Genomic DNA, 20528 nt, shown 5'->3' with positions numbered 1-20528 from the left:
AAAAAGATTAAAGGGATAGCCCTATCTATAACGTTAGGTTGATCGCTTTGTCATGGATGAGAAAGGCTTTAAACTTTGACATCCTAACACCACTAGCAGTCAAATCGATTAAAAGTTTTCTATCTTGAACTTGTCAAGAAGTTCTCATTTTGGAGATGTAGAATATCTAAAGGTAGCCAAGTCATTGCACATTTAAAAGTTTATCTAACTGTGCATGCACGGACTAAAATGTCCTCCTTGGGATATGGCAACCCTGATGATTATTTGAGATGGTTTGAAAATGCAATATTGAAGAGGTTTCAAACCCCTGGATTTAAGCGTCAAATGGCAGCACTGTGCGTGCTCTCGTATTCTCTCAAAAAGACGAGGTGGCCGAGTGGTTAAGGCGATGGACTGCTAATCCATTGTGCTCTGCACGCGTGGGTTCGAATCCCATCCTCGTCGTTAGTTGCTTTGTCAGAGTTGTCTGTTCAGGATGGAAGTGTCTGCTCGATTGGCTCGATCATGTTCGAATGGTCCCTTAGTCAAGTTTTGAAAGGCTGTAATCATCTCATCGTTTGGCCTCTTTACCTGCAAAGATGTCCTCCTAACCCTTTGTGGTGTTTGCACTGCAGCTATGAATCCCATCCTCGTCGTTTGGTACTTAAAAACAGGTGTCTGTCGAAAACACTAGCTAGTCCACGATTGTCTTACCGTCCACGTGTTCAACATCCCTTTACAATCAACGGCAGATATCCTCAAATCTTTTCCTGGACGACCATTACCCTGCTCAGTTTAGCTCCAACTCTAATCAAACCAACTCAAGCAAGCTAATCAAGGTCTTCAGGATCACTAGAAAGGTCAGGGTAGGAGCTAAACTCTGCGGGTCTTGCCACTTCAGAAAAAGATTAAAGGGATAGCCCTATCTATAACGTTAGGTTGATCGCTTTGTCATGGATGAGAAAGGCTTTAAACTTTGACATCCTAACACCACTAGCAGTCAAATCGATTAAAAGTTTTCTATCTTGAACTTGTCAAGAAGTTCTCATTTTGGAGATGTAGAATATCTAAAGGTAGCCAAGTCATTGCACATTTAAAAGTTTATCTAACTGTGCATGCACGGACTAAAATGTCCTCCTTGGGATATGGCAACCCTGATGATTATTTGAGATGGTTTGAAAATGCAATATTGAAGAGGTTTCAAACCCCTGGATTTAAGCGTCAAATGGCAGGACTGTGCGTGCTCTCGTATTCTCTCAAAAAGACGAGGTGGCCGAGTGGTTAAGGCGATGGACTGCTAATCCATTGTGCTCTGCACGCGTGGGTTCGAATCCCATCCTCGTCGTTAGTTGCTTTGTCAGAGTTGTCTGTTCAGGATGGAAGTGTCTGCTCGATTGGCTCGATCATGTTCGAATGGTGCCTTAGTCAAGTTTTGAAAGGCTGTAATCATCTCATCGTTTGGCCTCTTTACCTGCAAAGATGTCCTCCTAACCCTTTGTGGTGTTTGCACTGCAGCTATGAATCCCATCCTCGTCGTTTGGTACTTAAAAACAGGTGTCTGTCGAAAACACTAGCTAGTCCACGATTGTCTTACCGTCCACGTGTTCAACATCCCTTTACAATCAACGGCAGATATCCTCAAATCTTTTCCTGGACGACCATTACCCTGCTCAGTTTAGCTCCAACTCTAATCAAACCAACTCAAGCAAGCTAATCAAGGTCTTCAGGATCACTAGAAAGGTCAGGGTAGGAGCTAAACTCTGCGGGTCTTGCCACTTCAGAAAAAGATTAAAGGGATTCCCCTATCTATGACGTTAGGTTGATCGCTTTGTCATGGATGAGAAAGGCTTTAAACTTTGACATCCTAACACCACTAGCAGTCAAATCGATTCAAAGTTTTCTATCTTGAACTTGTCAAGAAGTTCTCATTTTGGAGATGCAGAATATCTAAAGGTAGCCAAGTCATTGCACATTTAAAAGTTTATCTAACTGTGCATGCACGTACTAAAATGTCCTCCTTGGGATATGGCAACCCTGATGATTATTTGAGATGGTTTGAAAATGTAATATTGAAGAGGTTTCAAACCCCTGGATTTAAGCGTCAAATGGCAGCACTGTGCGTGCTCTCGGATTCTCTCAAAAAGACGAGGTGGCCGAGTGGTTAAGGCGATGGACTGCTAATCCATTGTGCTCTGCACGCGTGGGTTCGAATCCCATCCTCGTCGTTAGTTGCTTTGTCAGAGTTGTCTGTTCAGGATGGAAGTGTCTGCTCGATTGGCTCGATCATGTTCGAATGGTGCCTTAGTCAAGTTTTGAAAGGCTGTAATCATCTCATCGTTCGGCCTCTTTACCTGCAAAGATGTCCTCCTAACCCTTTGTGGTGTTTGCACTGCAGCTATGAATCCCATCCTCGTCGTTTGGTACTTAAAAACAGGTGTCTGTCGAAAACACTAGCTAGTCCACGATTGTCTTACCGTCCACGTGTTCAACATCCCTTTACAATCAACGGCAGATATCCTCAAATCTTTTCCTGGACGACCATTACCCTGCTCAGTTTAGCTCCAACTCTAATCAAACCAACTCAAGCAAGCTAATCAAGGTCTTCAGGATCACTAGAAAGGTCAGGGTAGGAGCTAAACTCTGCGGGTCTTGCCACTTCAGAAAAAGATTAAAGGGATTCCCCTATCTATGACGTTAGGTTGATCGCTTTGTCATGGATGAGAAAGGCTTTAAACTTTGACATCCTAACACCACTAGCAGTCAAATCGATTCAAAGTTTTCTATCTTGAACTTGTCAAGAAGTTCTCATTTTGGAGATGCAGAATATCTAAAGGTAGCCAAGTCATTGCACATTTAAAAGTTTATCTAACTGTGCATGCACGGACTAAAATGTCCTCCTTGGGATATGGCAACCCTGATGATTATTTGAGATGGTTTGAAAATGTAATATTGAAGAGGTTTCAAACCCCTGGATTTAAGCGTCAAATGGCAGCACTGTGCGTGCTCTCGGATTCTCTCAAAAAGACGAGGTGGCCGAGTGGTTAAGGCGATGGACTGCTAATCCATTGTGCTCTGCACGCGTGGGTTCGAATCCCATCCTCGTCGTTAGTTGCTTTGTCAGAGTTGTCTGTTCAGGATGGAAGTGTCTGCTCGATTGGCTCGATCATGTTCGAATGGTGCCTTAGTCAAGTTTTGAAAGGCTGTAATCATCTCATCGTTTGGCCTCTTTACCTGCAAAGATGTCCTCCTAACCCTTTGTGGTGTTTGCACTGCAGCTATGAATCCCATCCTCGTCGTTTGGTACTTAAAAACAGGTGTCTGTCGAAAACACTAGCTAGTCCACGATTGTCTTACCGTCCACGTGTTCAACATCCCTTTACAATCAACGGCAGATATCCTCAAATCTTTTCCTGGACGACCATTACCCTGCTCAGTTTAGCTCCAACTCTAATCAAACCAACTCAAGCAAGCTAATCAAGGTCTTCAGGATCACTAGAAAGGTCAGGGTAGGAGCTAAACTCTGCGGGTCTTGCCACTTCAGAAAAAGATTAAAGGGATAGCCCTATCTATAACGTTAGGTTGATCGCTTTGTCATGGATGAGAAAGGCTTTAAACTTTGACATCCTAACACCACTAGCAGTCAAATCGATTAAAAGTTTTCTATCTTGAACTTGTCAAGAAGTTCTCATTTTGGAGATGTAGAATATCTAAAGGTAGCCAAGTCATTGCACATTTAAAAGTTTATCTAACTGTGCATGCACGGACTAAAATGTCCTCCTTGGGATATGGCAACCCTGATGATTATTTGAGATGGTTTGAAAATGCAATATTGAAGAGGTTTCAAACCCCTGGATTTAAGCGTCAAATGGCAGCACTGTGCGTGCTCTCGTATTCTCTCAAAAAGACGAGGTGGCCGAGTGGTTAAGGCGATGGACTGCTAATCCATTGTGCTCTGCACGCGTGGGTTCGAATCCCATCCTCGTCGTTAGTTGCTTTGTCAGAGTTGTCTGTTCAGGATGGAAGTGTCTGCTCGATTGGCTCGATCATGTTCGAATGGTCCCTTAGTCAAGTTTTGAAAGGCTGTAATCATCTCATCGTTTGGCCTCTTTACCTGCAAAGATGTCCTCCTAACCCTTTGTGGTGTTTGCACTGCAGCTATGAATCCCATCCTCGTCGTTTGGTACTTAAAAACAGGTGTCTGTCGAAAACACTAGCTAGTCCACGATTGTCTTACCGTCCACGTGTTCAACATCCCTTTACAATCAACGGCAGATATCCTCAAATCTTTTCCTGGACGACCATTACCCTGCTCAGTTTAGCTCCAACTCTAATCAAACCAACTCAAGCAAGCTAATCAAGGTCTTCAGGATCACTAGAAAGGTCAGGGTAGGAGCTAAACTCTGCGGGTCTTGCCACTTCAGAAAAAGATTAAAGGGATAGCCCTATCTATAACGTTAGGTTGATCGCTTTGTCATGGATGAGAAAGGCTTTAAATTTTGACATCCTAACACCACTAGCAGTCAAATCGATTAAAAGTTTTCTATCTTGAACTTGTCAAGAAGTTCTCATTTTGGAGATGTAGAATATCTAAAGGTAGCCAAGTCATTGCACATTTAAAAGTTTATCTAACTGTGCATGCACGGACTAAAATGTCCTCCTTGGGATATGGCAACCCTGATGATTATTTGAGATGGTTTGAAAATGCAATATTGAAGAGGTTTCAAACCCCTGGATTTAAGCGTCAAATGGCAGGACTGTGCGTGCTCTCGTATTCTCTCAAAAAGACGAGGTGGCCGAGTGGTTAAGGCGATGGACTGCTAATCCATTGTGCTCTGCACGCGTGGGTTCGAATCCCATCCTCGTCGTTAGTTGCTTTGTCAGAGTTGTCTGTTCAGGATGGAAGTGTCTGCTCGATTGGCTCGATCATGTTCGAATGGTGCCTTAGTCAAGTTTTGAAAGGCTGTAATCATCTCATCGTTTGGCCTCTTTACCTGCAAAGATGTCCTCCTAACCCTTTGTGGTGTTTGCACTGCAGCTATGAATCCCATCCTCGTCGTTTGGTACTTAAAAACAGGTGTCTGTCGAAAACACTAGCTAGTCCACGATTGTCTTACCGTCCACGTGTTCAACATCCCTTTACAATCAACGGCAGATATCCTCAAATCTTTTCCTGGACGACCATTACCCTGCTCAGTTTAGCTCCAACTCTAATCAAACCAACTCAAGCAAGCTAATCAAGGTCTTCAGGATCACTTGAAAGGTCAGGGTAGGAGCTAAACTCTGCGGGTCTTGCCACTTCAGAAAAAGATTAAAGGGATTCCCCTATCTATGACGTTAGGTTGATCGCTTTGTCATGGATGAGAAAGGCTTTAAACTTTGACATCCTAACACCACTAGCAGTCAAATCGATTCAAAGTTTTCTATCTTGAACTTGTCAAGAAGTTCTCATTTTGGAGATGCAGAATATCTAAAGGTAGCCAAGTCATTGCACATTTAAAAGTTTATCTAACTGTGCATGCACGTACTAAAATGTCCTCCTTGGGATATGGCAACCCTGATGATTATTTGAGATGGTTTGAAAATGTAATATTGAAGAGGTTTCAAACCCCTGGATTTAAGCGTCAAATGGCAGCACTGTGCGTGCTCTCGGATTCTCTCAAAAAGACGATGTGGCCGAGTGGTTAAGGCGATGGACTGCTAATCCATTGTGCTCTGCACGCGTGGGTTCGAATCCCATCCTCGTCGTTAGTTGCTTTGTCAGAGTTGTCTGTTCAGGATGGAAGTGTCTGCTCGATTGGCTCGATCATGTTCGAATGGTGCCTTAGTCAAGTTTTGAAAGGCTGTAATCATCTCATCGTTTGGCCTCTTTACCTGCAAAGATGTCCTCCTAACCCTTTGTGGTGTTTGCACTGCAGCTATGAATCCCATCCTCGTCGTTTGGTACTTAAAAACAGGTGTCTGTCGAAAACACTAGCTAGTCCACGATTGTCTTACCGTCCATGTGTTCAACATCCCTTTACAATCAACAGCAGATATCCTCAAATCTTTTCCTGGACGACCATTACCCTGCTCAGTTTAGCTCCAACTCTAATCAAACCAACTCAAGCAAGCTAATCAAGGTCTTCAGGATCACTAGAAAGGTCAGGGTAGGAGCTAAACTCTGCGGGTCTTGCCACTTCAGAAAAAGATTAAAGGGATACCCCTATCTATGACGTTAGGTTGATCGCTTTGTCATGGATGAGAAAGGCTTTAAACTTTGACATCCTAACACCACTAGCAGTCAAATCGATTAAAAGTTTTCTATCTTGAACTTGTCAAGAAGTTCTCATTTTGGAGATGCAGAATATCTAAAGGTAGCCAAGTCATTGCACATTTAAAAGTTTATCTAACTGTGCATGCACAGACTAAAATGTCCTCCTTGGGATATGGCAACCCTGATGATTATTTGAGATGGTTTGAAAATGTAATATTGAAGAGGTTTCAAACCCCTGGATTTAAGCGTCAAATGGCAGCACTGTGCGTGCTCTCGGATTCTCTCAAAAAGACGAGGTGGCCGAGTGGTTAAGGCGATGGACTGCTAATCCATTGTGCTCTGCACGCGTGGGTTCGAATCCCATCCTCGTCGTTAGTTGCTTTGTCAGAGTTGTCTGTTCAGGATGGAAGTGTCTGCTCGATTGGCTCGATCATGTTCGAATGGTCCCTTAGTCAAGTTTTGAAAGGCTGTAATCATCTCATCGTTTGGCCTCTTTACCTGCAAAGATGTCCTCCTAACCCTTTGTGGTGTTTGCACTGCAGCTATGAATCCCATCCTCGTCGTTTGGTACTTAAAAACAGGTGTCTGTCGAAAACACTAGCTAGTCCACGATTGTCTTACCGTCCACGTGTTCAACATCCCTTTACAATCAACGGCAGATATCCTCAAATCTTTTCCTGGACGACCATTACCCTGCTCAGTTTAGCTCCAACTCTAATCAAACCAACTCAAGCAAGCTAATCAAGGTCTTCAGGATCACTAGAAAGGTCAGGGTAGGAGCTAAACTCTGCGGGTCTTGCCACTTCAGAAAAAGATTAAAGGGATAGCCCTATCTATAACGTTAGGTTGATCGCTTTGTCATGGATGAGAAAGGCTTTAAACTTTGACATCCTAACACCACTAGCAGTCAAATCGATTCAAAGTTTTCTATCTTGAACTTGTCAAGAAGTTCTCATTTTGGAGATGCAGAATATCTAAAGGTAGCCAAGTCATTGCACATTTAAAAGTTTATCTAACTGTGCATGCACGTACTAAAATGTCCTCCTTGGGATATGGCAACCCTGATGATTATTTGAGATGGTTTGAAAATGTAATATTGAAGAGGTTTCAAACCCCTGGATTTAAGCGTCAAATGGCAGCACTGTGCGTGCTCTCGGATTCTCTCAAAAAGACGATGTGGCCGAGTGGTTAAGGCGATGGACTGCTAATCCATTGTGCTCTGCACGCGTGGGTTCGAATCCCATCCTCGTCGTTAGTTGCTTTGTCAGAGTTGTCTGTTCAGGATGGAAGTGTCTGCTCGATTGGCTCGATCATGTTCGAATGGTGCCTTAGTCAAGTTTTGAAAGGCTGTAATCATCTCATCGTTTGGCCTCTTTACCTGCAAAGATGTCCTCCTAACCCTTTGTGGTGTTTGCACTGCAGCTATGAATCCCATCCTCGTCGTTTGGTACTTAAAAACAGGTGTCTGTCGAAAACACTAGCTAGTCCACGATTGTCTTACCGTCCATGTGTTCAACATCCCTTTACAATCAACAGCAGATATCCTCAAATCTTTTCCTGGACGACCATTACCCTGCTCAGTTTAGCTCCAACTCTAATCAAACCAACTCAAGCAAGCTAATCAAGGTCTTCAGGATCACTAGAAAGGTCAGGGTAGGAGCTAAACTCTGCGGGTCTTGCCACTTCAGAAAAAGATTAAAGGGATACCCCTATCTATGACGTTAGGTTGATCGCTTTGTCATGGATGAGAAAGGCTTTAAACTTTGACATCCTAACACCACTAGCAGTCAAATCGATTAAAAGTTTTCTATCTTGAACTTGTCAAGAAGTTCTCATTTTGGAGATGCAGAATATCTAAAGGTAGCCAAGTCATTGCACATTTAAAAGTTTATCTAACTGTGCATGCACAGACTAAAATGTCCTCCTTGGGATATGGCAACCCTGATGATTATTTGAGATGGTTTGAAAATGTAATATTGAAGAGGTTTCAAACCCCTGGATTTAAGCGTCAAATGGCAGCACTGTGCGTGCTCTCGGATTCTCTCAAAAAGACGAGGTGGCCGAGTGGTTAAGGCGATGGACTGCTAATCCATTGTGCTCTGCACGCGTGGGTTCGAATCCCATCCTCGTCGTTAGTTGCTTTGTCAGAGTTGTCTGTTCAGGATGGAAGTGTCTGCTCGATTGGCTCGATCATGTTCGAATGGTGCCTTAGTCAAGTTTTGAAAGGCTGTAATCATCTCATCGTTTGGCCTCTTTACCTGCAAAGATGTCCTCCTAACCCTTTGTGGTGTTTGCACTGCAGCTATGAATCCCATCCTCGTCGTTTGGTACTTAAAAACAGGTGTCTGTCGAAAACACTAGCTAGTCCACGATTGTCTTACCGTCCACGTGTTCAACATCCCTTTACAATCAACGGCAGATATCCTCAAATCTTTTCCTGGACGACCATTACCCTGCTCAGTTTAGCTCCAACTCTAATCAAACCAACTCAAGCAAGCTAATCAAGGTCTTCAGGATCACTAGAAAGGTCAGGGTAGGAGCTAAACTCTGCGGGTCTTGCCACTTCAGAAAAAGATTAAAGGGATAGCCCTATCTATAACGTTAGGTTGATCGCTTTGTCATGGATGAGAAAGGCTTTAAACTTTGACATCCTAACACCACTAGCAGTCAAATCGATTAAAAGTTTTCTATCTTGAACTTGTCAAGAAGTTCTCATTTTGGAGATGTAGAATATCTAAAGGTAGCCAAGTCATTGCACATTTAAAAGTTTATCTAACTGTGCATGCACGGACTAAAATGTCCTCCTTGGGATATGGCAACCCTGATGATTATTTGAGATGGTTTGAAAATGCAATATTGAAGAGGTTTCAAACCCCTGGATTTAAGCGTCAAATGGCAGCACTGTGCGTGCTCTCGTGTTCTCTCAAAAAGACGAGGTGGCCGAGTGGTTAAGGCGATGGACTGCTAATCCATTGTGCTCTGCACGCGTGGGTTCGAATCCCATCCTCGTCGTTAGTTGCTTTGTCAGAGTTGTCTGTTCAGTATGGAAGTGTCTGCTCGATCATGTTCGAATGGTGCCTTAGTCAAGTTTTGAAAGGCTGTAATCATCTCATCGTTTGGCCTCTTTACCTGCAAAGATGTCCTCCTAACCCTTTGTGGTGTTTGCACTGCAGCTATGAATCCCATCCTCGTCGTTTGGTACTTAAAAACAGGTGTCTGTCGAAAACACTAGCTAGTCCACGATTGTCTTACCGTCCACGTGTTCAACATCCCTTTACAATCAACGGCAGATATCCTCAAATCTTTTCCTGGACGACCATTACCCTGCTCAGTTTAGCTCCAACTCTAATCAAACCAACTCAAGCAAGCTAATCAAGGTCTTCAGGATCACTAGAAAGGTCAGGGTAGGAGCTAAACTCTGCGGGTCTTGCCACTTCAGAAAAAGATTAAAGGGATAGCCCTATCTATAACGTTAGGTTGATCGCTTTGTCATGGATGAGAAAGGCTTTAAACTTTGACATCCTAACACCACTAGCAGTCAAATCGATTAAAAGTTTTCTATCTTGAACTTGTCAAGAAGTTCTCATTTTGGAGATGTAGAATATCTAAAGGTAGCCAAGTCATTGCACATTTAAAAGTTTATCTAACTGTGCATGCACGGACTAAAATGTCCTCCTTGGGATATGGCAACCCTGATGATTATTTGAGATGGTTTGAAAATGCAATATTGAAGAGGTTTCAAACCCCTGGATTTAAGCGTCAAATGGCAGCACTGTGCGTGCTCTCGTGTTCTCTCAAAAAGACGAGGTGGCCGAGTGGTTAAGGCGATGGACTGCTAATCCATTGTGCTCTGCACGCGTGGGTTCGAATCCCATCCTCGTCGTTAGTTGCTTTGTCAGAGTTGTCTGTTCAGGATGGAAGTGTCTGCTCGATTGGCTCGATCATGTTCGAATGGTGCCTTAGTCAAGTTTTGAAAGGCTGTAATCATCTCATCGTTTGGCCTCTTTACCTGCAAAGATGTCCTCCTAACCCTTTGTGGTGTTTGCACTGCAGCTATGAATCCCATCCTCGTCGTTTGGTACTTAAAAACAGGTGTCTGTCGAAAACACTAGCTAGTCCACGATTGTCTTACCGTCCACGTGTTCAACATCCCTTTACAATCAACGGCAGATATCCTCAAATCTTTTCCTGGACGACCATTACCCTGCTCAGTTTAGCTCCAACTCTAATCAAACCAACTCAAGCAAGCTAATCAAGGTCTTCAGGATCACTAGAAAGGTCAGGGTAGGAGCTAAACTCTGCGGGTCTTGCCACTTCAGAAAAAGATTAAAGGGATAGCCCTATCTATAACGTTAGGTTGATCGCTTTGTCATGGATGAGAAAGGCTTTAAACTTTGACATCCTAACACCACTAGCAGTCAAATCGATTAAAAGTTTTCTATCTTGAACTTGTCAAGAAGTTCTCATTTTGGAGATGTAGAATATCTAAAGGTAGCCAAGTCATTGCACATTTAAAAGTTTATCTAACTGTGCATGCACGGACTAAAATGTCCTCCTTTGGATATGGCAACCCTGATGATTATTTGAGATGGTTTGAAAATGCAATATTGAAGAGGTTTCAAACCCCTGGATTTAAACGTCAAATGGCAGCAATGTGCGTGCTCTCGTATTCTCTCAAAAAGACGAGGTGGCCGAGTGGTTAAGGCGATGGACAGCTAATCCATTGTGCTCTGCACGCGTGGGTTCGAATCCCATCCTCGTCGTTAGTTGCTTTGACAGAGTTGTCTGTTCAGGATGGAAGTGTCTGCTCGATTGGCTCGATCATGTTCGAATGGTGCCTTAGTCAAGTTTTGAAAGGCTGTAATCATCTCATCGTTTGGCCTCTTTACCTGCAAAGATGTCCTCCTAACCCTTTGTGGTGTTTGCACTGCAGCTATGAATCCCATCCTCGTCGTTTGGTACTTAAAAACAGGTGTCTGTCGAAAACACTAGCTAGTCCACGATTGTCTTACCGTCCACGTGTTCAACATCCCTTTACAATCAACGGCAGATATCCTCAAATCTTTTCCTGGACGACCATTACCCTGCTCAGTTTAGCTCCAACTCTAATCAAACCAACTCAAGCAAGCTAATCAAGGTCTTCAGGATCACTAGAAAGGTCAGGGTAGGAGCTAAACTCTGCGGGTCTTGCCACTTCAGAAAAAGATTAAAGGGATACCCCTATCTATGACGTTAGGTTGATCGCTTTGTCATGGATGAGAAAGGCTTTAAACTTTGACATCCTAACACCACTAGCAGTCAAATCGATTAAAAGTTTTCTATCTTGAACTTGTCAAGAAGTTCTCATTTTGGAGATGCAGAATATCTAAAGGTAGCCAAGTCATTGCACATTTAAAAGTTTATCTAACTGTGCATGCACGGACTAAAATGTCCTCCTTGGGATATGGCAACCCTGATGATTATTTGAGATGGTTTGAAAATGTAATATTGAAGAGGTTTCAAACCCCTGGATTTAAGCGTCAAATGGCAGCACTGTGCGTGCTCTCGGATTCTCTCAAAAAGACGAGGTGGCCGAGTGGTTAAGGCGATGGACTGCTAATCTATTGTGCTCTGCACGCGTGGGTTCGAATCCCATCCTCGTCGTTAGTTGCTTTGACTGAGTTGTCTGTTCAGGATGGAAGTTTCTGCTCGATTGGCTCGATCATGTTTGAATGCTGCCTTAGTCAAGTTTTGAAAGGCTGTAATCATCTCATCGTTTAGCCTCTTTATAAAAAGACGAGGTGGCTGAGTGGTTAAGGCGATGGACTGCTAATCCATTGTGCTCTGCACGCGTGGGTTCGAATCCCATCCTCGTCGTTAGTTGCTTTGACAGAGTTGTCTGTTCAGGATGGAAGTGTCTGCTCGATTGGCTCGATCATGTTCGAATGGTGCCTTAGTCAAGTTTTGAAAGGCTGTAATCATCTCATCGTTTGGCCTCTTTACCTGCAAAGATGTCCTCCTAACCCTTTGTGGTGTTTGCACTGCAGCTATGAATCCCATCCTCGTCGTTTGGTACTTAAAAACAGGTGTCTGTCGAAAACACTAGCTAGTCCACGATTGTCTTACCGTCCACGTGTTCAACATCCCTTTACAATCAACGGCAGATATCCTCAAATCTTTTCCTGGACGACCATTACCCTGCTCAGTTTAGCTCCAACTCTAATCAAACCAACTCAAGCAAGCTAATCAAGGTCTTCAGGATCACTAGAAAGGTCAGGGTAGGAGCTAAACTCTGCGGGTCTTGCCACTTCAGAAAAAGATTAAAGGGATACCCCTATCTATGACGTTAGGTTGATCGCTTTGTCATGGATGAGAAAGGCTTTAAACTTTGACATCCTAACACCACTAGCAGTCAAATCGATTAAAAGTTTTCTATCTTGAACTTGTCAAGAAGTTCTCATTTTGGAGATGCAGAATATCTAAAGGTAGCCAAGTCATTGCACATTTAAAAGTTTATCTAACTGTGCATGCACGGACTAAAATGTCCTCCTTGGGATATGGCAACCCTGATGATTATTTGAGATGGTTTGAAAATGTAATATTGAAGAGGTTTCAAACCCCTGGATTTAAGCGTCAAATGGCAGCACTGTGCGTGCTCTCGGATTCTCTCAAAAAGACGAGGTGGCCGAGTGGTTAAGGCGATGGACTGCTAATCTATTGTGCTCTGCACGCGTGGGTTCGAATCCCATCCTCGTCGTTAGTTGCTTTGACTGAGTTGTCTGTTCAGGATGGAAGTTTCTGCTCGATTGGCTCGATCATGTTTGAATGCTGCCTTAGTCAAGTTTTGAAAGGCTGTAATCATCTCATCGTTTAGCCTCTTTATAAAAAGACGAGGTGGCTGAGTGGTTAAGGCGATGGACTGCTAATCCATTGTGCTCTGCACGCGTGGGTTCGAATCCCATCCTCGTCGTTAGTTGCTTTGTCAGAGTTGTCTGTTCAGGATGGAAGTGTCTGCTCGATTGGCTCGATCATGTTCGAATGGTGCCTTAGTCAAGTTTTGAAAGGCTGTAATCATCTCATCGTTTGGCCTCTTTACCTGCAAAGATGTCCTCCTAACCCTTTGTGGTGTTTGCACTGCAGCTATGAATCCCATCCTCGTCGTTTGGTACTTAAAAACAGGTGTCTGTCGAAAACACTAGCTAGTCCACGATTGTCTTACCGTCCACGTGTTCAACATCCCTTTACAATCAACGGCAGATATCCTCAAATCTTTTCCTGGACGACCATTACCCTGCTCAGTTTAGCTCCAACTCTAATCAAACCAACTCAAGCAAGCTAATCAAGGTCTTCAGGATCACTAGAAAGGTCAGGGTAGGAGCTAAACTCTGCGGGTCTTGCCACTTCAGAAAAAGATTAAAGGGATACCCCTATCTATGACGTTAGGTTGATCGCTTTGTCATGGATGAGAAAGGCTTTAAACTTTGACATCCTAACACCACTAGCAGTCAAATCGATTAAAAGTTTTCTATCTTGAACTTGTCAAGAAGTTCTCATTTTGGAGATGCAGAATATCTAAAGGTAGCCAAGTCATTGCACATTTAAAAGTTTATCTAACTGTGCATGCACGGACTAAAATGTCCTCCTTGGGATATGGCAACCCTGATGATTATTTGAGATGGTTTGAAAATGTAATATTGAAGAGGTTTCAAACCCCTGGATTTAAGCGTCAAATGGCAGCACTGTGCGTGCTCTCGGATTCTCTCAAAAAGACGAGGTGGCCGAGTGGTTAAGGCGATGGACTGCTAATCTATTGTGCTCTGCACGCGTGGGTTCGAATCCCATCCTCGTCGTTAGTTGCTTTGACTGAGTTGTCTGTTCAGGATGGAAGTTTCTGCTCGATTGGCTCGATCATGTTTGAATGCTGCCTTAGTCAAGTTTTGAAAGGCTGTAATCATCTCATCGTTTAGCCTCTTTATAAAAAGACGAGGTGGCTGAGTGGTTAAGGCGATGGACTGCTAATCCATTGTGCTCTGCACGCGTGGGTTCGAATCCCATCCTCGTCGTTAGTTGCTTTGTCAGAGTTGTCTGTTCAGGATGGAAGTGTCTGCTCGATTGGCTCGATCATGTTCGAATGGTGCCTTAGTCAAGTTTTGAAAGGCTGTAATCATCTCATCGTTTGGCCTCTTTACCTGCAAAGATGTCCTCCTAACCCTTTGTGGTGTTTGCACTGCAGCTATGAATCCCATCCTCGTCGTTTGGTACTTAAAAACAGGTGTCTGTCGAAAACACTAGCTAGTCCACGATTGTCTTACCGTCCACGTGTTCAACATCCCTTTACAATCAACGGCAGATATCCTCAAATCTTTTCCTGGACGACATTTACCCTGCTCAGTTTAGCTCCAACTCTAATCAAACCAACTCAAGCAAGCTAATCAAGGTCTTCAGGATCACTAGAAAGGTCAGGGTAGGAGCTAAACTCTGCGGGTCTTGCCACTTCAGAAAAAGATTAAAGGGATTCCCCTATCTATGACGTTAGGTTGATCGCTTTGTCATGGATGAGAAAGGCTTTAAACTTTGACATCCTAACACCACTAGCAGTCAAATCGATTCAAAGTTTTCTATCTTGAACTTGTCAAGAAGTTCTCATTTTGGAGATGCAGAATATCTAAAGGTAGCCAAGTCATTGCACATTTAAAAGTTTATCTAACTGTGCATGCACGTACTAAAATGTCCTCCTTGGGATATGGCAACCCTGATGATTATTTGAGATGGTTTGAAAATGTAATATTGAAGAGGTTTCAAACCCCTGGATTTAAGCGTCAAATGGCAGCACTGTGCGTGCTCTCGGATTCTCTCAAAAAGACGAGGTGGCCGAGTGGTTAAGGCGATGGACTGCTAATCCATTGTGCTCTGCACGCGTGGGTTCGAATCCCATCCTCGTCGTTAGTTGCTTTGTCAGAGTTGTCTGTTCAGGATGGAAGTGTCTGCTCGATTGGCTCGATCATGTTCGAATGGTGCCTTAGTCAAGTTTTGAAAGGCTGTAATCATCTCATCGTTTGGCCTCTTTACCTGCAAAGATGTCCTCCTAACCCTTTGTGGTGTTTGCACTGCAGCTATGAATCCCATCCTCGTCGTTTGGTACTTAAAAACAGGTGTCTGTCGAAAACACTAGCTAGTCCACGATTGTCTTACCGTCCATGTGTTCAACATCCCTTTACAATCAACAGCAGATATCCTCAAATCTTTTCCTGGACGACCATTACCCTGCTCAGTTTAGCTCCAACTCTAATCAAACCAACTCAAGCAAGCTAATCAAGGTCTTCAGGATCACTAGAAAGGTCAGGGTAGGAGCTAAACTCTGCGGGTCTTGCCACTTCAGAAAAAGATTAAAGGGATACCCCTATCTATGACGTTAGGTTGATCGCTTTGTCATGGATGAGAAAGGCTTTAAACTTTGACATCCTAACACCACTAGCAGTCAAATCGATTAAAAGTTTTCTATCTTGAACTTGTCAAGAAGTTCTCATTTTGGAGATGCAGAATATCTAAAGGTAGCCAAGTCATTGCACATTTAAAAGTTTATCTAACTGTGCATGCACAGACTAAAATGTCCTCCTTGGGATATGGCAACCCTGATGATTATTTGAGATGGTTTGAAAATGTAATATTGAAGAGGTTTCAAACCCCTGGATTTAAGCGTCAAATGGCAGCACTGTGCGTGCTCTCGGATTCTCTCAAAAAGACGAGGTGGCCGAGTGGTTAAGGCGATGGACTGCTAATCCATTGTGCTCTGCACGCGTGGGTTCGAATCCCATCCTCGTCGTTAGTTGCTTTGTCAGAGTTGTCTGTTCAGGATGGAAGTGTCTGCTCGAGTGGCTCGATCATGTTCGAATGGTGCCTTAGTCAAGTTTTGAAAGGCTGTAATCATCTCATCGTTTGGCCTCTTTACCTGCAAAGATGTCCTCCTAACCCTTTGTGGTGTTTGCACTGCAGCTATGAATCCCATCCTCGTCGTTTGGTACTTAAAAACAGGTGTCTGTCGAAAACACTAGCTAGTCCACGATTGTCTTACCGTCCACGTGTTCAACATCCCTTTACAATCAACGGCAGATATCCTCAAATCTTTTCCTGGACGACCATTACCCTGCTCAGTTTAGCTCCAACTCTAATCAAACCAACTCAAGCAAGCTAATCAAGGTCTTCAGGATCACTAGAAAGGTCAGGGTAGGAGCTAAACTCTGCGGGTCTTGCCACTTCAGAAAAAGATTAAAGGGATAGCCCTATCTATAACGTTAGGTTGATCGCTTTGTCATGGATGAGAAAGGCTTTAAACTTTGACATCCTAACACCACTAGCAGTCAAATCGATTAAAAGTTTTCTATCTTGAACTTGTCAAGAAGTTCTCATTTTGGAGATGTAGAATATCTAAAGGTAGCCAAGTCATTGCACATTTAAAAGTTTATCTAACTGTGCATGCACGGACTAAAATGTCCTCCTTGGGATATGGCAACCCTGATGATTATTTGAGATGGTTTGAAAATGTAATATTGAAGAGGTTTCAAACCCCTGGATTTAAGCGTCAAATGGCAGCACTGTGCGTGCTCTCGGTTTCTCTCAAAAAGACGAGGTGGCCGAGTGGTTAAGGCGATGGACTGCTAATCCATTGTGCTCTGCACGCGTGGGTTCGAATCCCATCCTCGTCGTTAGTTGCTTTGACTGAGTTGTCTGTTCAGGATGGAAGTTTCTGCTCGATTGGCTCGATCATGTTTGAATGGTGCCTTAGTCAAGTTTTGAAAGGCTTTAATCATCTCATCGTTTAGCCTCTTTATAAAAAGACGAGGTGGCCGAGTGGTTAAGGGGATGGACTGCTAATCCATTGTGCTCTGCACGTGTGGGTTCGAATCCCATCCTCGTCGTTAGTTGCTTTGTCAGAGTTGTCTGTTCAGGATGGAAGTGTCTGCTCGATTGGCTCGATCATGTTCGAATGGTGCCTTAGTCAAGTTTTGAAAGGCTGTAATCATCTCATCGTTTGGCCTCTTTACCTGCAAAGATGTCCTCCTATCCCTTTGTGGTGTTTGAACTGCAGCTATGAATCCCATCCTCGTCGTTTGGTACTTAAAAACAGGTGTCTGTCGAAAACACTAGCTAGTCCACGATTGTCTTACCGTCCACGTGTTCAACATCCCTTTACAATCAACGGCAGATATCCTCAAATCTTTTCCTGGACGACCATTACCCTGCTCAGTTTAGCTCCAACTCTAATCAAACCAACTCAAGCAATCTAATCAAGGTCTTCAGGATCACTAGAAAGGTCAGGGTAGGAGCTAAACTCTGCGGGTCTTGCCACTTCAGAAAAAGATTAAAGGGATTCCCCTATCTATGACGTTAGGTTGATCGCTTTGTCATGGATGAGAAAGGCTTTAAACTTTGACATCCTAACACCACTAGCAGTCAAATCGATTAAAAGTTTTCTATCTTGACCTTGTCAAGAAGTTCTCATTTTGGAGATGCAGAATATCTAAAGGTAGCCAAGTCATTGCACATTTAAAAGTTTATCTAACTGTCCATGCACGGACTAAAATGTCCTCCTTGGGATATGGCAACCCTGATGATTATTTGAGATGGTTTGAAAATGTAATATTGAAGAGGTTTCAAACCCCTGGATTTAAGCGTCAAATGGCAGCACTGTGCGTTCTCTCGGATTCTCTCAAAACGACGAGGTGGCCGAGTGGTTAAGGCGATGGACTGCTAATCCATTGTGCTCTGCACGCGTGGGTTCGAATCCCATCCTCGTCGTTAGTTGCTTTGTCAGAGTTGTCTGTTCAGGATGGAAGTGTCTGCTTGATTGGCTCGATCATGTTCGAATGGTGCCTTAGTTAAGTTTTGAAAGGCTGTAATCATCTCATCGTTTAGCCTATTTAAAAAAAGACGAGGTGGCCGAGTGGTTAAGGCGATGGACTGCTAATCCATTGTGCTCTGCACGCGTGGGTTCGAATCCCATCCTCGTCGTTAGTTGCTTTGTCAGAGTTGTCTGTTCAGGATGGAAGTGTCTGCTCAATTGGCTCGATCATGTTCGAATGGTGCCTTAGTCAAGTTTTGAAAGGCTGTAATCATCTCATCGTTTGGCCTCTTTACCTGCAAAGATGTCCTCCTAACCCTTTGTGGTGTTTGCACTGCAGCTATGAATCCCATCCTCGTCATTTGGTACTTAAAAACAGGTGTCTGTCGAAAACACTTGCTAGTCCACGATTGTCTTACCGTCCACGTGTTCAACATCCCTTTACAATCAACGGCAGATATCCTCAAATCTTTTCCTGGACGACCATTACCCTGCTCAGTTTAGCTCCAACTCTAATCAAACCAACTCAAGCAAGCTAATCATGGTCTTCAGGATCACTAGAAAGGTCAGGGTAGGAGCTAAACTCTGCGGGTCTTGCCACGTCAGAAAAAGATTAAAGGGATACCCCTATCTATGACGTTAGGTTGATCGCTTTGTCATGGATGAGAAAGGCTTTAAACTTTGACATCCTAACACCACTAGCAGTCAAATCGATTAAAAGTTTTCTATCTTGAACTTGTCAAGAAGTTCTCATTTTGGAGATGCAGAATATCTAAAGGTAGCCAAGTCATTGCACATTTAAAAGTTTATCTAACTGTGCATGCACGGACTAAAATGTCCTCCTTGGGATATGGCAACCCTGATGATTATTTGAGTGGTTTGAAAATGTAATATTGAAGAGGTTTCAAACCCCTGGATTTAAGCGTCAAATGGCAGCACTGTGCGTGCTCTCGGATACTCTCAAAAAGACGAGGTGGCCGAGTGGTTAAGGCGATGGACTGCTAATCCATTGTGCTCTGCACGCGTGGGTTCGAATCCCATCCTCGTCGTTAGTTGCTTTGACTGAGTTGTCTGTTCAGGATGGAAGTTTCTGCTCGATTGGCTCGATCATGTTTGAATGCTGCCTTAGTCAAGTTTTGAAAGGCTGTAATCATCTCATCGTTTAGCCTCTTTATAAAAAAGACGAGTTGGCCGAGTGGTTAAGGCGATGGACTGCTAATCCATTGTGCTCTGCACGCGTGGGTTCGAATCCCATCCTCGTCGTTAGTTGCTTTGTCAGAGTTGTCTGTTCAGGATGGAAGTGTCTGCTCGATTGGCTTGATCATGTTCGAATGGTGCCTTAGTCAAGTTTTGAAAGGCTGTAATCATCTCATCGTTTGGCCTCTTTACCTGCAAAGATGTCCTCCTAACCCTTTTTGGTGTTTGCACTGCAGCTATGAATCCCATCCTCGTCGTTTGGTACTTAAAAACAGGTGTCTGTCGAAAACACTAGCTAGTCCACGATTGTCTTACCGTCCACGTGTTCAACATCCCTTTACAATCAACGGCAGATATCCTCAAATCTTTTCCTGGACGACCATTACCCTGCTCAGTTTAGCTCCAACTCTAATCAAACCAACTCAAGCAAGCTAATCAAGGTCTTCAGGATCACTAGAAAGGTCAGGGTAGGAGCTAAACTCTGCGGGTCTTGCCACTTCAGAAAAAGATTAAAGGGATACCCCTATCTATGACGTTAGGTTGATCGCTTTGTCATGGATGAGAAAGGCTTTAAACTTTGACATCCTAACACCACTAGCAGTCAAATCGATTAAAAGTTTTCTATCTTGAACTAGTCAAGAAGTTCTCATTTTGGAGATGCAGAATATCTAAAGGTAGCCAAGTCATTGCACATTTAAAAGTTTATCTAACTGTGCATGCACGCACTAAAATGTCCTCCTTGGGATATGGCAACCCTGATGATTATTTGAGTGGTTTGAAAATGTAATATTGAAGAGGTTTCAAACCCCTGGATTTAAGCGTCAAATGGCAGCACTGTGCGTGCTCTCGGATACTCTCAAAAAGACGAGGTGGCCGAGTGGTTAAGGCGATGGACTGCTAATCCATTGTGCTCTGCACGCGTGGGTTCGAATCCCATCCTCGTCGTTAGTTGCTTTGACTGAGTTGTCTGTTCAGGATGGAAGTTTCTGCTCGATTGGCTCGATCATGTTTGAATGCTGCCTTAGTCAAGTTTTGAAAGGCTGTAATCATCTCATCGTTTAGCCTCTTTATAAAAAAGACGAGTTGGCCGAGTGGTTAAGGCGATGGACTGCTAATCCATTGTGCTCTGCACGCGTGGGTTCGAATCCCATCCTCGTCGTTAGTTGCTTTGTCAGAGTTGTCTGTTCAGGATGGAAGTGTCTGCTCGATTGGCTTGATCATGTTCGAATGGTGCCTTAGTCAAGTTTTGAAAGGCTGTAATCATCTCATCGTTTGGCCTCT

General features: G+C 43.6%; 23 non-coding genes across 23 annotated transcripts; all 23 read left to right on the top strand.

Annotated features, from left to right (window-relative positions):
* Positions 1 to 362: 362 nt before the first annotated feature.
* Positions 363 to 444, top strand: trnas-gcu (transfer RNA serine (anticodon GCU)). The gene has a single exon. It is a non-coding gene; the product is annotated as a tRNA-Ser (tRNA).
* A 798-nt stretch (positions 445 to 1242) lies between these two features.
* Positions 1243 to 1324, top strand: trnas-gcu (transfer RNA serine (anticodon GCU)). The gene has a single exon. It is a non-coding gene; the product is annotated as a tRNA-Ser (tRNA).
* A 798-nt stretch (positions 1325 to 2122) lies between these two features.
* trnas-gcu (transfer RNA serine (anticodon GCU)) lies at positions 2123 to 2204 on the top strand. Its single transcript has one exon. It is a non-coding gene; the product is annotated as a tRNA-Ser (tRNA).
* Positions 2205 to 3002: 798 nt separating this feature from the next.
* trnas-gcu (transfer RNA serine (anticodon GCU)) lies at positions 3003 to 3084 on the top strand. Its single transcript has one exon. It is a non-coding gene; the product is annotated as a tRNA-Ser (tRNA).
* Positions 3085 to 3882: 798 nt separating this feature from the next.
* Positions 3883 to 3964, top strand: trnas-gcu (transfer RNA serine (anticodon GCU)). The gene has a single exon. It is a non-coding gene; the product is annotated as a tRNA-Ser (tRNA).
* A 798-nt stretch (positions 3965 to 4762) lies between these two features.
* Positions 4763 to 4844, top strand: trnas-gcu (transfer RNA serine (anticodon GCU)). Its single transcript has one exon. It is a non-coding gene; the product is annotated as a tRNA-Ser (tRNA).
* Positions 4845 to 6522: 1678 nt separating this feature from the next.
* trnas-gcu (transfer RNA serine (anticodon GCU)) lies at positions 6523 to 6604 on the top strand. Its single transcript has one exon. It is a non-coding gene; the product is annotated as a tRNA-Ser (tRNA).
* A 1678-nt stretch (positions 6605 to 8282) lies between these two features.
* Positions 8283 to 8364, top strand: trnas-gcu (transfer RNA serine (anticodon GCU)). The gene has a single exon. It is a non-coding gene; the product is annotated as a tRNA-Ser (tRNA).
* A 798-nt stretch (positions 8365 to 9162) lies between these two features.
* trnas-gcu (transfer RNA serine (anticodon GCU)) lies at positions 9163 to 9244 on the top strand. The gene has a single exon. It is a non-coding gene; the product is annotated as a tRNA-Ser (tRNA).
* Positions 9245 to 10033: 789 nt separating this feature from the next.
* Positions 10034 to 10115, top strand: trnas-gcu (transfer RNA serine (anticodon GCU)). The gene has a single exon. It is a non-coding gene; the product is annotated as a tRNA-Ser (tRNA).
* A 1678-nt stretch (positions 10116 to 11793) lies between these two features.
* Positions 11794 to 11875, top strand: trnas-gcu (transfer RNA serine (anticodon GCU)). Its single transcript has one exon. It is a non-coding gene; the product is annotated as a tRNA-Ser (tRNA).
* A 131-nt stretch (positions 11876 to 12006) lies between these two features.
* Positions 12007 to 12088, top strand: trnas-gcu (transfer RNA serine (anticodon GCU)). The gene has a single exon. It is a non-coding gene; the product is annotated as a tRNA-Ser (tRNA).
* A 798-nt stretch (positions 12089 to 12886) lies between these two features.
* Positions 12887 to 12968, top strand: trnas-gcu (transfer RNA serine (anticodon GCU)). The gene has a single exon. It is a non-coding gene; the product is annotated as a tRNA-Ser (tRNA).
* A 131-nt stretch (positions 12969 to 13099) lies between these two features.
* On the top strand, positions 13100 to 13181 carry trnas-gcu (transfer RNA serine (anticodon GCU)). The gene has a single exon. It is a non-coding gene; the product is annotated as a tRNA-Ser (tRNA).
* A 798-nt stretch (positions 13182 to 13979) lies between these two features.
* On the top strand, positions 13980 to 14061 carry trnas-gcu (transfer RNA serine (anticodon GCU)). Its single transcript has one exon. It is a non-coding gene; the product is annotated as a tRNA-Ser (tRNA).
* Positions 14062 to 14192: 131 nt separating this feature from the next.
* trnas-gcu (transfer RNA serine (anticodon GCU)) lies at positions 14193 to 14274 on the top strand. The gene has a single exon. It is a non-coding gene; the product is annotated as a tRNA-Ser (tRNA).
* A 798-nt stretch (positions 14275 to 15072) lies between these two features.
* Positions 15073 to 15154, top strand: trnas-gcu (transfer RNA serine (anticodon GCU)). Its single transcript has one exon. It is a non-coding gene; the product is annotated as a tRNA-Ser (tRNA).
* A 798-nt stretch (positions 15155 to 15952) lies between these two features.
* trnas-gcu (transfer RNA serine (anticodon GCU)) lies at positions 15953 to 16034 on the top strand. Its single transcript has one exon. It is a non-coding gene; the product is annotated as a tRNA-Ser (tRNA).
* A 798-nt stretch (positions 16035 to 16832) lies between these two features.
* On the top strand, positions 16833 to 16914 carry trnas-gcu (transfer RNA serine (anticodon GCU)). Its single transcript has one exon. It is a non-coding gene; the product is annotated as a tRNA-Ser (tRNA).
* A 1011-nt stretch (positions 16915 to 17925) lies between these two features.
* On the top strand, positions 17926 to 18007 carry trnas-gcu (transfer RNA serine (anticodon GCU)). The gene has a single exon. It is a non-coding gene; the product is annotated as a tRNA-Ser (tRNA).
* A 131-nt stretch (positions 18008 to 18138) lies between these two features.
* trnas-gcu (transfer RNA serine (anticodon GCU)) lies at positions 18139 to 18220 on the top strand. The gene has a single exon. It is a non-coding gene; the product is annotated as a tRNA-Ser (tRNA).
* A 797-nt stretch (positions 18221 to 19017) lies between these two features.
* trnas-gcu (transfer RNA serine (anticodon GCU)) lies at positions 19018 to 19099 on the top strand. Its single transcript has one exon. It is a non-coding gene; the product is annotated as a tRNA-Ser (tRNA).
* Positions 19100 to 20110: 1011 nt separating this feature from the next.
* trnas-gcu (transfer RNA serine (anticodon GCU)) lies at positions 20111 to 20192 on the top strand. The gene has a single exon. It is a non-coding gene; the product is annotated as a tRNA-Ser (tRNA).
* The last annotated feature ends 336 nt before the right edge of the window (positions 20193 to 20528 follow it).

This window comes from Triplophysa dalaica, chromosome 12 (genome assembly GCF_015846415.1).
Source record: "Triplophysa dalaica isolate WHDGS20190420 chromosome 12, ASM1584641v1, whole genome shotgun sequence".
In the NCBI taxonomy this organism is placed as follows: domain Eukaryota; kingdom Metazoa; phylum Chordata; class Actinopteri; order Cypriniformes; family Nemacheilidae; genus Triplophysa; species Triplophysa dalaica.
This window is presented reverse-complemented; position numbering and strand designations above follow the sequence as displayed.